Below are 13,006 nucleotides of genomic sequence, written 5' to 3'. Positions count from 1 at the left end.
TCTGGCAGCTGTTGTACTCACTGCTTACATTTGAGACTAACCTCTACTGTGGCAGTGGTGGATTGCATGTGGGGCTCATCATTAGACTTCTAGGCTGGGGATTTCCAGGCATTCAGCCTGCGGCACAGTTCATCTGCCTCAGAGGTAAACGAGAGCTTTAGTATTTAATTCCATGGCAGCAGAGAGAAATCATGAGCGCTTTTAAATCACCACCCCCTACTACGAAACAAGACCAGAAACAGCCTCCGATAACTGCTCTAAAAAATTGCAGAAGAAAGATGTCTGCATAAAACCACCCACAGGGGCTGGTCCAGGGTTTGGACTATTCCTTTGCTGAAATGGATGTCTAATCTGTCTTTAACAGCTCTGGGAGGACATTTCCATAGACCTTCCAGACTTCCAGCACTATCTACAGGGGGATCTTATTATCAGACATGGCTGGGAGAAATGAAAATAATGAAAAAATACAAAATGCAATAGAGAGGAAATAAACGTGAGCTATGCAGGCTCTCCCCACATGTAGTCACTACACATTATTTAGGTTTGAAATAGACCAAATTACTGGTTATCTGGACATACTGACTGAGCATCTGCTGAACAACCAATGATCTATCTGCAAGAAAGATATATCTGAAGGATGCTGATTTTAAATTGTATTGGTCAACTTTGCTGCTTTTACATATAGGGAAGGGAAAAGGGAAGAGGAGGACTGTGCTTTATATGACCACCCCATCATACAGAATTGTTTTCTTTAGGTCAAAACCAAAAGGATGAGGATAGATCCAGCATCGATACCTGTTATGTATCTCTTTCAGCCGTACATATTTTCTTTTATCAGTCCTATTTTCAAAACATACTTTTTCCATAACTAATGGGTGCAGAATGTCTTTTTAATTAATTAGGGGTAAGAAAGTAAATTCTAGGATGATATTATCAAAAGCAGTCACAGCCGATCTAGTTTTGCTGGCACAGAAGTCAATGGAGATTTCAACACTGACTGCAGACACAGTGGAATTGAATTAATGGCAAGGACTTTTGAACAGTACATGAAATACATTCAACAGCACGCACCCTTCTTCTTAAGCCGTCCTACAGCAGTTAGCAGAGCTAACAGCAGAGTATGGTGCTACTCAGTCTGTATTTCGATAGCACAGCCTGGCTCTGGGTAAATAATACTAAACAATAATTCTTGGTTAAGAATTCATTATACAGAAGGTTCCAAATAAAAAAGGGAAAGAGAAAGAAGTCCCTAAAATATAGCCATTTACAGTTGTGCACCATTAAAATCACACCTAGTAAAACTGCATGAGTTAAAGCAAATAACAATAATAATCTGAATTAAACTAAATACAATTTGTCAGAATGGAAAGAAAACAAATCCAAAGCCGTGACAGCAACATAAAACCAGAATTCTGCCCATTCTCTTCATAATGGCTTTTCTATTGAGCTTCGTTCTGACCTTTCATTACTTTCCCAACATTGAAGAATATTGCTTTTCAAAATTCTTCATGTCTTTGCTACCCCTGCCATTATTCCCACTCCTATTGTTAAGAGCTGTTAGCCACTGTTGTTCCAAGGTGCACAGTAGTGTTGTACCTTAAAAAAGAGGCCAGAACATAAGTACTTTTTGAGGGGGGAAAAAAAAATTGAACTGTTTCCCACTCTTCCTTCTAGAGACCAAAGCCACATTTTGGTATAAAAATTAAATAATAAAGTAACTAAATGAATAAATAATAGTTTAATAAACATGCTGGGAGATTGAAAAGCATGAAATCAATTTCCTGCTGGAAGGGAGGGAAAAAAGACACTTTTATATGACTTGACTGAACTTAAATAGACATTGTCCTGATCCTGTAATTGTTCCATGCTCAGAACATCTATTGAATTAAGTGGGAGCTCCAAAACCAGATCAATTAGAGGATCAGAGTTGTTTGGGAAAGGCCTGCCCATCATTTTGAGAAAACAAACCAGACAGACATTGAAAAAGAATGTAAGCCCATAACTAGTCTACAAGATTAAACAAACGAGGCTATGCAAATCCTACAGCCCATAAAGAAGCACACAGGCACGCACAATCCTAATGATGCCTCTTAAAACCAGGTCTTGCTCACAGTGAAGAGGGACTTCGTCACTAACTTCAATGTGAGTATGAACGTTAATACGAGTACAACCAGGCTTCTGGAGGAAAACTCGAAGCACTGACAGTAAGTTAGGGGTACTAATTTAATTTGCACTATATGTTTAAAACCTACTGGATCAGCATACAGCCCAGCAGCTCTTTGCACCAGCAAAGAAGGCTTGTCAGAGTACAATTTTGCCCTTAAGCAGAGGCGGAACTCTGGCTCCACTCCAGAGCAACTAAGACCAACACACAAACAAAGTCTGCTTCCAGGCTTGCAGCTGGATCCTAGTGGACAAACCCCTGTGCTGCTGTGGAGCCCTGCTGACTTTAGTCCTGCAAAAGCACAGAGACCTAACTGCAAGATTTGGACCCTTAATTCCTAAGAAATACTGTAAGAGCTATTTTAAAATGGGGATCATAAAGGAGAATTTGTAAAAATACTTAGTTTAGCTTTTTTCCCCTGTTGTTTACAAATGGCATCTAAATGCACAATCATTAATTCCTTACCAGTATGCACAGTCAGTTTTGTGGATCTGTTTTACACAGTAGGAGAGTCTCATAAAGTCTCACCTAGTTTTTTGCTAAGGTCTCAGAGGAACAGTACTCATACCGAGCACACTTCAGTACAACAGTAAGCAGCCTGACGTAGGATATTCAGTCTTTAGCCCATTTTAATGGGCTCTAACTCAAGCAGTCAAGATCTCGATTTGCTTTACAATGACAGCTGGTTCTGCAAACATAAGTCTAATAATAAAAGATAACAATGGTATTTAGCATATTGGGTTCTTTTTTAAATGGCAGCACAAGTCATCAAGTAGTTCAAAGCTATTTCAACTCCAAATAGCAAATTCTCACCATAAAGAGTATCAGCAGTTCAGCTACACTCCCCAGTTCTCACAACCATATAAAACAGATTTCAAAGCACTTCAACGGGTTGTACGAAGAGTCATACGCAGTCAGAAAAAAGGCCCATCCATTCCCTCCTCTGGCAATAATCAGGAACATATACCTAGGGAGAGACTATAGAAGAGAATCAGATATAGACTCATTCTTCCTCCAGTGTATCGTCCCAACTCCTTGCAACCTATAACTTATAGACTTCCCAAGTACCCCAAAATAGAACCTCCAGGTTGTATCTACATCTTTGTAGTCAACAGCCCCAGCGGACTTTTCATCCATCCACTTGTCTGATTTCTTTCTAACACAGTTATACTTTAGAGCATCCATAACCTCCTGTGGCCAAGAGTTTCACAGTGTATAAAAAAATACCAGTCCATACTTGGCCCCAAAGTGGATCCAACCATACCTGTGCCATTCGAGACAGAATAAGCCCCCACAATGGGGTTTCCCCAATGTCTTTGCCTTGTATGTCAACGCAAAGCTGGCATTCACAGCTCCTGCTGAGCAGCTCCAAACACCACCACTAGGTACGGTCTCAGTACATTCCCCATATACCACTGAGCTGCAGTGAGGGCAGTGATGTAGCACACATGAAGCCAGTTCACATACGCAGGATGGCTGCCTTCTCCAAGAAGCAAATTCTACAAGCAGAATCCATGTTTTTATCCAACTGACTGCCAAACAGAAAATTCCCTCCTCCAGCTACTTTAGACATTGCAGTTGGGAAAAAACCCCCACAACTGAGGTATTTAAAGGAGATGCTGCAGTTTCACAATCACTTCCATAGGATCACAGAAAAATTCAGGTTCAGAGGGACCTCAGCAGCCCTCTGGTCTAACCTCCTGCTCAAAGCAGGGTCAGCCAGGAGCCAATGCAAAAGCCAGTGTCTGCTAAAAGAGTTTTCTCTTTCTCCCCTTGCCCCTCAGCCTGATGTTCCTGCTACATCATTAGGACAGCTGATGATGCTTATGTGACAGGTATGTCATTAAAAAACTAACTGAACATTAGTTTGCAGCCAGATCAGTCCCTCGCTCTGGCTCCCCACACAACTGCCAAGCACTAGAAAGGATGCGTGACAGCCCTATACTGTGACATCCCATTCTGGTGCCACTTTAAAGTGGTTATACAGGTACAGTTTGAGTCTTTCACTTTTAGTCCATTGATTCTAAGACAGATTAGCAGTTAGCAAAATATGTTATGACCTTCATTACTTTGTAGAAAACTTGCAACTTCCCAGTGAAAACTCAGGCCCCTGGAGAACAAATTCAAGCCTGTTGAGAACCACTTGCTTTTCCCAGCTACCATTCACGGGCACTTTGAAGTAGTCCACAATCATTCAGCATTCATTGAAAAGGCTGGAAAAAGGACTCCGGTAACAAGATTGTACCTTGTTGAAATAAAAGAATTGGCAGAACTTCCCATCAAATCCTCTGTGGACTGAGCCCCGTATTTTAAAAACAATGTTTGCCAGTGGTGTTAGTTCTGATTATTCTGTCTTAAAAACGGACAAATTGGAAAGAATCTCTTTCCTCTTACTCCCATACTCAGAAGTGTGGGATACGTTTACATGACATCCTGAAAAAAATACTCTGCAGTTCATAGAGGGCATTAATGCAAAATGGTAAATGGTGCAGAGATCATTTGCTCATATTTACCCCTTTCCTTAACATGAGACACACAGTTAAATGGCATACAATATATTTAAAATTAAAACACTTTTTCAAGAAATATAAAAAGATCCAGACACTCCGTAACATATAATTAACTTGAGAAACTAGCTAAAAGAGCTTGGCAGGACTTGAAAAGATTAATGCATGTGTGGATGAAAACATTCATATTTGCATTCAAAATAAAGTCTCCTCCTCCAAGTAAGTTAGACCGTACATTTCAGCTCTGGAGTCTCTGCTTCACAAAGTCGCTACTGAAGAGCCTGGTACCACTCACCATCAGCCGCAGAGCGCTTGTGAGACCAGATGCAGGAAGCCCTTCAGCCCTCGCAGGGAGCAGAGAGAGAGCGTACCCGCGTGTCTCTGGCAACGGAGGAGCTCTCCTTCAGGGTGCCCATCTGAGGTGTGGGTGCTGGAGTTCACACGGCCAGGCTATGTGGAGAAGCTCTGTACAACCGTACTTTTATCTGTTTGGTGCCTAATCCTCAGCGGTGCTTGGCATGATTGGTGACCCAAGCAACCTGATTTAACTTTAAAATAGGATCTAACTTCAAAGCTGGCCTTTTTTTTAGTGTGGGGCTGAGCCGTACGCCCTCCGCAGGTCCCTAAAATATTCTGTGATTCCATAAGCATCAAGAAGCCAACAAAAAAAGTATTATTAAAACCAAGAAACAGAATGCACTGTACATGTTAAGGCAGGGTAATAGAGGATTAATGACTGAAATGTTTGTGACTTACTATTGTATTTCCACCAAAATAGTTATTTCCAGAAGAGGTATAATCTTAGGAAACGTTCACAGGTATTCACAGATATGTTACAGAGACATAGCACAGGAGGGACAATGAGTGATCACACAAGCCAGCTCTGTAGCTCTTAAAAGCAAGTAACATTCACTGAGAAGTAAAAAAGAATAACCTTTATTGTTTAAATAAGCATATTGGACAACAATTCTTTTCAATACCACCAGACACAGAGTCTGTAGAGACACAGTAAGAATAAAAATTAATCTAAAAATATGCACAGAGTTTCAAAAGGGAGCAGCTTCTCTTCCCTCTCCCATCACCACTGCTTAATGGTGTGAATTTGGTTTTCAATACAAAAAGAGAAGCGCAAAATCCCTTCAAAAAACACAGTTGGGGTTTCATTTCTCTGAGTTTGTATCCACCTTGATGAGTGGATTACAAACCCAAGCAAACTGAGCCTAAGGCTAATCAAAATGCAGTGGAATTGCAATATAGGTAACCATCACTACTGTTGCTCTCACTTCTTCTTTTCACTCTGCACTGAAGATAGGATTAAGTGCAGGTGAGAAAGGGGAAAAAAACCAAACCTGTGACTATTTAAAGTATTAACTTCCAGCACAGCAACTTGCACAATATCTGTGCTCCTGAGGATGATTTATTTATATTACCACCAGCAAGAGGGTGGATGAAAAAGAGGGGGGAAGAAAAGAATAGAAGCAGAATATCAGAAGTAAAAACCTGGCATGCAATTGGGTCATCTGAAGTGGTAATCAAGTACTTTAGAATTTGAAATTATTAATATTTACTGTGCACATTTCTGGGGGAAAAAAGCACATAAAAACAGTAAAAATAATTTCTCCGAGTATTAGCTCAGATCAATAGTTACACGCTGTCTGTAGCAGTCTAGACCTCAGCTGAAAGATCAGAATGAGGAAAACCTGAGGTATATGTGGCACAAGAAGGGTACACTACAGAAGAAGACACAATGAGGTGTGGGCTGGTTAGGTGAGGAGGCCGAGACATCAAAATGGGTGCGATGATAGAAACTCACACATAATGTCAATGGTGGTCCAGGGAAGTTTCTCCAGCCCTGACGAGAGTAACGCTCAAGTTCCTTCAAAAATCTGGTCCTTCATTCCTTTCTTTGGAGAAATGCTACAATATTTTAATTATCTGTCATTATCTCTAAGTAAATAAGGCAGGATATTTAGAAAATAATACCACACAATGGTTTCACAGCTACAAGTGTTTTCCTTTAATTTGCCTCACAAACTGGGCCCTTGGTCTGAAAGCCCATACTGAACTCATCTGAACATAGTGGCATCAACTGTAAAGTAACATGCGCTTTTGGAAGAGCAGAAGTAAAAACTTGCCAAAAAATTGAGCACTTGTCTTCCCCACAGGCTCCATCATTGCCCACCTCCAACCTTACTCCAGCTCCACTGAGCTGTGCATGAGGCACACAGCTCAAGTCCTCCCACGACTACAAGGATGAGGAGCAAAGAAGCTGTGAGGAGAAGGCTACAACTCTTCCAGGCCCCTTGGTTTCATCAGCCAAGAAACGTCCCCTTCATCTGCTGCTCTGACATGAGTCCCACACAAGCCGCTCGCTTCCAGCCCCACTGCCCTTGCTACCACCAGATCCAATACTGGGCATCCCCTGGCACCTCCCAGTGAGACAAGCGTGGAGGCCATGGCTACAAATATTTTTTTCCCCGACATTAAATTTTTTCGCAGATATTAAATTCTGAGGCAGACATCACTTTGCATTCAAGCCAAGTAACGGTACTCTTACTGCAGGTCAGATTATTGTTCCCCAGCTAAGAAACACAAGGACTTGGATGCAGGTTTCCTTCCCTCAAACCTTTCTGCCATTTTGGAAAAGGCTGTGGGTCCAGCCTAGTCCTGTCAACAGGACCACACACAAAACACAGCATTTTCCTGTATGAACAAAAGGAGTACGAACCTTTGAAAGTAGTCATTAAATTATTAGACTTTAAATAAAAAGGAAGTGCATTGTTTTTCTCCACTCATGACTGACTTACAAATGAATCTGAACAGCACTTACCCACTGGTGACGCATTCTGGCCCAAACAAGTTTTTGTGTAAGAGATGACAAAAAGATCAACAGCAGCAGACCTTCCCCGTGACCTTTCTTTACGTGCGGTTTAGGAGCCAGCAGCACGCAATCCTGCAGCTACGCAGGTGGTAATCCGAGACAAGGAAATTGTTGTTGCCAGTGTGATTATGAAGCCAGCTGCCACCATGGAGATCTCGGACAAAATGCAAGTGCTGTCGCCTTCATAGCAACCCAGTGGTGACCAGCACACCAAACGCTCTCAGGATCCACACAGAACAGAATGTGCACCGAGTGCCTTCCCTGGACATTTGCCACTACTCACTTGCTATGCCTCTGCGTATCACAACCATCTACATGGTGCAAAGTAAAAGGTAAAATAGGAAATTACAGCAGTTGTCCACATTCTACCGAAGTACGGTACCATGAAATATTCTGCATGATGGCAAAGAAAGGGTGAACAAGGTTCAGAAAGATATGCAAGTCCATAATGAAGTTCCAGTCCATGAGCTATCCCACGGATTCAAAGATGACTGCTTACATACTGGAAGCTGGGTGTCTATCTCTGCTTGACTATATCAGTGCCAACAACCCAGTGAAACCTGCTATATGAAAATCTACCATGTGGTGTACTGGAGCCATATGTGGTCAAGACTTGTCAGGACCTACTAAGTTCCAGTGACGTATAATATGCACACTTAGTATTTCATCCTCTTTCGAAAATAAATTCTTTTTAGCTCTCCTTTGTTTAGAAACAATCAATGCTTATGCTAAATTTAAGTCAGACCAGAAAACAGACTATCTATTAGCGAAATTTTACTTTTACTGGTAAACTTATTGACCTGAAAACTTAAAAAGAGCCTTGAACAGCAGCAACGTGCCTCATTTTTACTTTGGATTGTGTGGTACCTTTCAAGTGATACAACCTTTTTTTTAAATAAGGCTCATTAAATCATTATGAAATATAATTACATAGTACCGAAAAGCTCTCTACCCACCATAAGGTATTCACAGTGGTGTTAAATATTTTATCTTATTGTCAACTTACTATAAAAAGATTTTAACCTTTAGCTGATCTATCCTCACATTTGATTGTTATCCACTGTGGTGCATCGCAAGGAGCCAGGGTTTCCCTGTGTACTGCTTTCCTTTCTAAGCAACGCTCAGACTCCACCTTAGCTCCTCTGCTGTTTTCAGTGAAATGAATGTGTGAGGCTATTCAAATATCCTCCGAAGTCAACAGCCAACATGGAGGAATATGAGCCCCATTACTTTAAGGCTTTAGCTCCAACATTTTTAGTGTGTTTTTTTGTTTTAATTGGGCGTTTTGGTTTAGATCCTACTTTCTGACTGATGAATTTTTCGATTAATGCAACTCATTTTCAGCTTGGTATTTTGCCTAGTTCCCTTCAAATTGAAGCAATTATAGAAAAAATTAAGTGCTCCAATAATTTTAATCCTCTCTACACTCTGCAATATTATCAGTGTACTTCACTTTTTTTTTTTAAAGGTGCAAGCTCTTCAGGAGTGCTTACTATTCAAGCACGCACAGTCTATGAACTGATTAAATATTATCAGACAATTTAACATCTTTACAAGAGCTTTGGCTTTCCAACATTGAAAGTAAATGCTGTGCTAAACTCAGATGATGCTATGACATGGTATGCTCCAAACAAAAGAAATATCAAAATTATTTTCAAACAAAGACAATCTCGGGCTTTATATATACAACAGCAGAAAAAACAGCCACTTCACAATTGAAGGGTGAACTCTTTCTTCTCAGATCACGAGCCAGAGAACTTAGGCCAAAGTCCTGCCAGACATATGTGTAGACCACTGTATGCAAAGCCTCATCGACTTCCACGCTGCTATGAGAGTACCGGTAAAGGTCCTCCTCTTGCAAAGCAATTTGTATGACAGGGGCTTTAATGAACACGTTTCACTTTGAAGAAAAACCCACCACAGGTAGACAGAAACACTCATCTGAGGGGCTGCAGAGGTTTGAAATGACTGCCATCTTCGCAGTACAGCAGTCAGACTTCTGCCACTCTTCTTATGTCAGGAGTTCATACGTATGATTAAATGAGCTCTGGAGCAGGAAGTTATCTCATCTTACACACTTAAATGCTATCTTAAAGAGTCCACTTTTACAAATCTACTGCACTTAATCATAATTTTAGTGCTCTTTTCATGTAAGGTTTTCAGAGTAGATATAAAGGTGATAAACCTACACACAGAAACTTTATTATTTCTTTCTACTAGAAGAAGAAACTGAGGCAAAGAGAGAGTTTGTTTTGGCTGGTATGGTTAAAAGAATAAAACCCAAAGAAATATACAGAACATAGATCAATGAAATCGATGCTTTCAGTGCAAGGCTTGGCTTCTTCCCATATGTTACGCTGCATTTATAATTTAAAAAAATACTGTATTACGTATAATGGTACATGACTACTGAAAAATAGGCTTACTGCATCTGCTAACTCATCTGTACTAAGACTATCCCTCACACGATTTTGAAACCGCTCAATTAAAAACAGTAACATAACTACAATATGACAGATTCCTGCCACTGCCAAACACCTATTATTCCTTGCTTAAAGAGAGGGGGAAAAGCAACCCAGGTTATCTTTTTTTTTTTTTTTTTTTTTGTCCTGTTAAATACCACAAGAGCAGTTTGTAGGCTCAAGGGTAAGTTTTTGATTGCTCAACAAATGCCATTACATTCCACACAGATTTCTCCTGATTGACCTAAAAAGCAATCCCCTGGAGATGGGGCAAAGGCTGATCGGCCTAATCAGTTTTTTGTCCCACATACCACAATTTTTTCCCCACATACCACGAGAACACCACTCTATTGCAGTATGTGAGAATACGTACTGTCAGGCGGAAGAAGTTTGCAGAGGTAACTTCTGCCCCCACCCTCAGGCATCTGTCTGAATATGAATTCTCCAACTTTAAATCCACCACCTATTGCCTAATCCAAAATACTTTTAAAATTAGCACTTCAACTGTTAAACAAATTCTTTTTACCATGTATTTCAATAAATACTTAATGAATAACCTGCGACAGGGAAAGAAGGAAGGATGGCAAGAGGGGAAGGGAGAGATTACAAATCAGCATTTACAGCGGCATATTTTGTGTGTTCTCCCTGTATCCATTTTCAAACCTGTCTTGCCTTTCCTTGCTCTTTGGAGTCATCTTTCAACCTTGACCTTAGCAGCGTCAAAGAGATTAGCTTCAGTGCTAGGATAAGCAAGTCTTAGGTCTAAATAGCCCTTCCACACACACATGTATCAGCCATTCATGTTGGTGAATGTCAGACACGGATCAAGGGAGAGTAGACATCACAGTGTAAAGGTCTCACCACAGATCAGCCTGTCACAATGCTGTAGGAAAATACGTGTTCTTTCTACATCCCATGCCAAACACATGAACTTATGAAGGGTGTCAGGCTTCAGGTGGACAACACAAACTGGAATCCAAAGGGCCAAACTCCTCTCATTTGCAGCAAATCATGAGCTCACCAGTAGAACTGCTCTGGATTTTCTTGTGTCAGAGAGGGTGGACTTTACTGATTATGTCCTCCAGGAAGGAAAGGTGCTCAAAGTAATAGTGTCATACTGAAATCTAGTCAAATCTGTAACATTAATTAACAGCAGTCCCAAGCCCCACAGCTGCCCCCCAGAGCCTCTCTTGACAGTTTTGTGGTTTCACAATCACAACTTGTCTTTCTTAAGTACTATTTTCTCCTTCTTGATCTATGTAACACCCACAAAAATATCAGGGAAAACAATGAAACTGACTGTACACTAGGGACGGGGTTATAAAAAAAGCACTTAACATCAGTCTCATTCTGCTCCCATTGGCATCAGCTATAAAATTCCCATTGCCTTCCTGGAAGCCAAGAGATGCCACTGTGGATCACTTTTGAAAATAGCAATCCAAGAGCAGTCAAATGCAAAAAGATAGCAGACTGACAGATTTTTCTTTTCCCTCCTGTTGCTTCTAATTATAGTTTTATTTAACTGTACCCCATCATCTGCATGCTATTTCAGGGAGGGGGTCCCTAAGACCAAATGGAGAGGTCAAAGCCCTTTGCAAGAATGCTTAAACTGATGCTGTCTCTCCAACCCAGCTTTCTCATTTAGCATTCAACTGGAAGGGTGGGTGCGTGCACACGGTTTATTTAGTTCACTTCCTATTTTACTCCTGTTCTGAGGTGCCCTGATCATCCACGCTGCAAAACAACCTATTTTTCTCCCTGACTCCCTTCTGGAACAAACTGTGAGGACCCTCCAGGGGGGAACAGCTTGACAGGAGAGTTCATCCCCGCATGCATGCTACACAAGGAGTATGTCTATGTGTAATGCCAACTTTGGCTCCTTCAACCTTTCTGGCAGACCTCTCATCTGCTAACATCCACAAACTAAGAACCCAGAACATGAAACACACAACCCAGTGGTGTGTTACAGAAAAATCACCCACCACCACCACTCTGCCATGCTATCTGCTCAGTACTTCTGCCATTTCGAATTGCCAGAATTCAAAACATGCCACAAAACCATCCCAGGGACACCACAAGGACCAAGAAAAATTACAGGCCCAGAGCTTTGCAATACGGAGGTGGCTAGTTCAATGCAGAGGGCGTTAGCCCTAAGCATAATGGACCTACGCCAACCCACAAAGCTGGTGTCAAGGCCAGGCCTCTCTGCCTGGTACAGCCCTCGCTGGAGTGCAGATGCAGTCAGGTGGAGCCACACTCTTGATATGGCAAAGTCTAGTCAATAATTACAGGTGGTGGTAAGAGGAACACAGTGACAGCCAAGTTTAAAACAGGAAAAAATAGTTCTTAACCACATGTATAAAAGAGTGGCCCAAGTAGGTACTAAGCATTTTAATTGGTATTTTAGATAGAGGACTTCTTATTTATCCCTCCATCCCTCCCACAGCCCCAAAGGCAGAGCTTTACAAATGAAGCTATTTTGTAGTATTTTTTACTAGCCATCACATCCTCTTCATGAGTCCTCAGCTACCTCAAACAAATGGTAGCTCTAAGACGCTAACAGTGTGAAAACATGACAACATATAGATACACACTCTAAACCTATGAAATAGCATTTTAAGAAGGAAGGAAAAGGGGCGTTTACATTTTAAAATGCCACACTCGTGCCTTGATTGGACCCGATTATGAAGAGGAGATAAAGATGATGAAGGAACAAATGCAAGAACTTCAAACAGGAGTGGAGTAGAGGAAATTAAGCCTGAAGTCTGGATCCCCTGAACCCCAAAGCTCTGCAGCACTTGAGTCTAGCCAGGACCACTGAAGTGCTCAGTAATGACAAACAGAAAAAAGATTACAAGTGCCAGTGCCAATGGATGCTTTCTGAAATAAACAAGTCAAATCCCAAGGGTCAAAAAATCCATAGGTAATATTCACATGAATTTACTTGCATTGTTTAAACCACACACCTGCTTTTACAAGACCAAGACGCTTC

General features: G+C 41.2%; 1 protein-coding gene across 19 annotated transcripts in view; it reads right to left on the bottom strand.

The window, feature by feature from the left end:
- The window catches only part of SOX5 (SRY-box transcription factor 5), a 721,637-nt gene that overhangs the window by 614,674 nt on the left and 93,957 nt on the right, over positions 1 to 13,006 (bottom strand). For 7 of the 19 annotated variants that reach the window (XM_072874906.1, XM_072874851.1, XM_072874898.1 and 4 more), the window contains 2 exons: positions 2,978 to 3,142; positions 42 to 137 (listed from right to left, as the gene is read on the bottom strand). The exons of 9 other annotated variants lie outside the window; for them this stretch is intronic. The gene's annotated coding sequence lies outside the window, so the exon portion shown is untranslated. The remainder of the gene's footprint in view (positions 1 to 41; positions 138 to 2,977; positions 3,143 to 13,006) is intronic. 3 more of the 19 variants (XM_072874795.1, XM_072874768.1, XM_072874752.1) reach the window with 2 other exon arrangements.

Source organism: Ciconia boyciana, chromosome 1 (genome assembly GCF_034638445.1).
Source record: "Ciconia boyciana chromosome 1, ASM3463844v1, whole genome shotgun sequence".
In the NCBI taxonomy this organism is placed as follows: Eukaryota; Metazoa; Chordata; class Aves; order Ciconiiformes; family Ciconiidae; genus Ciconia; species Ciconia boyciana.
The sequence above is the reverse complement of the archived record's forward strand: the minus strand, read 5'-3'. Positions and strand labels throughout refer to the sequence as shown.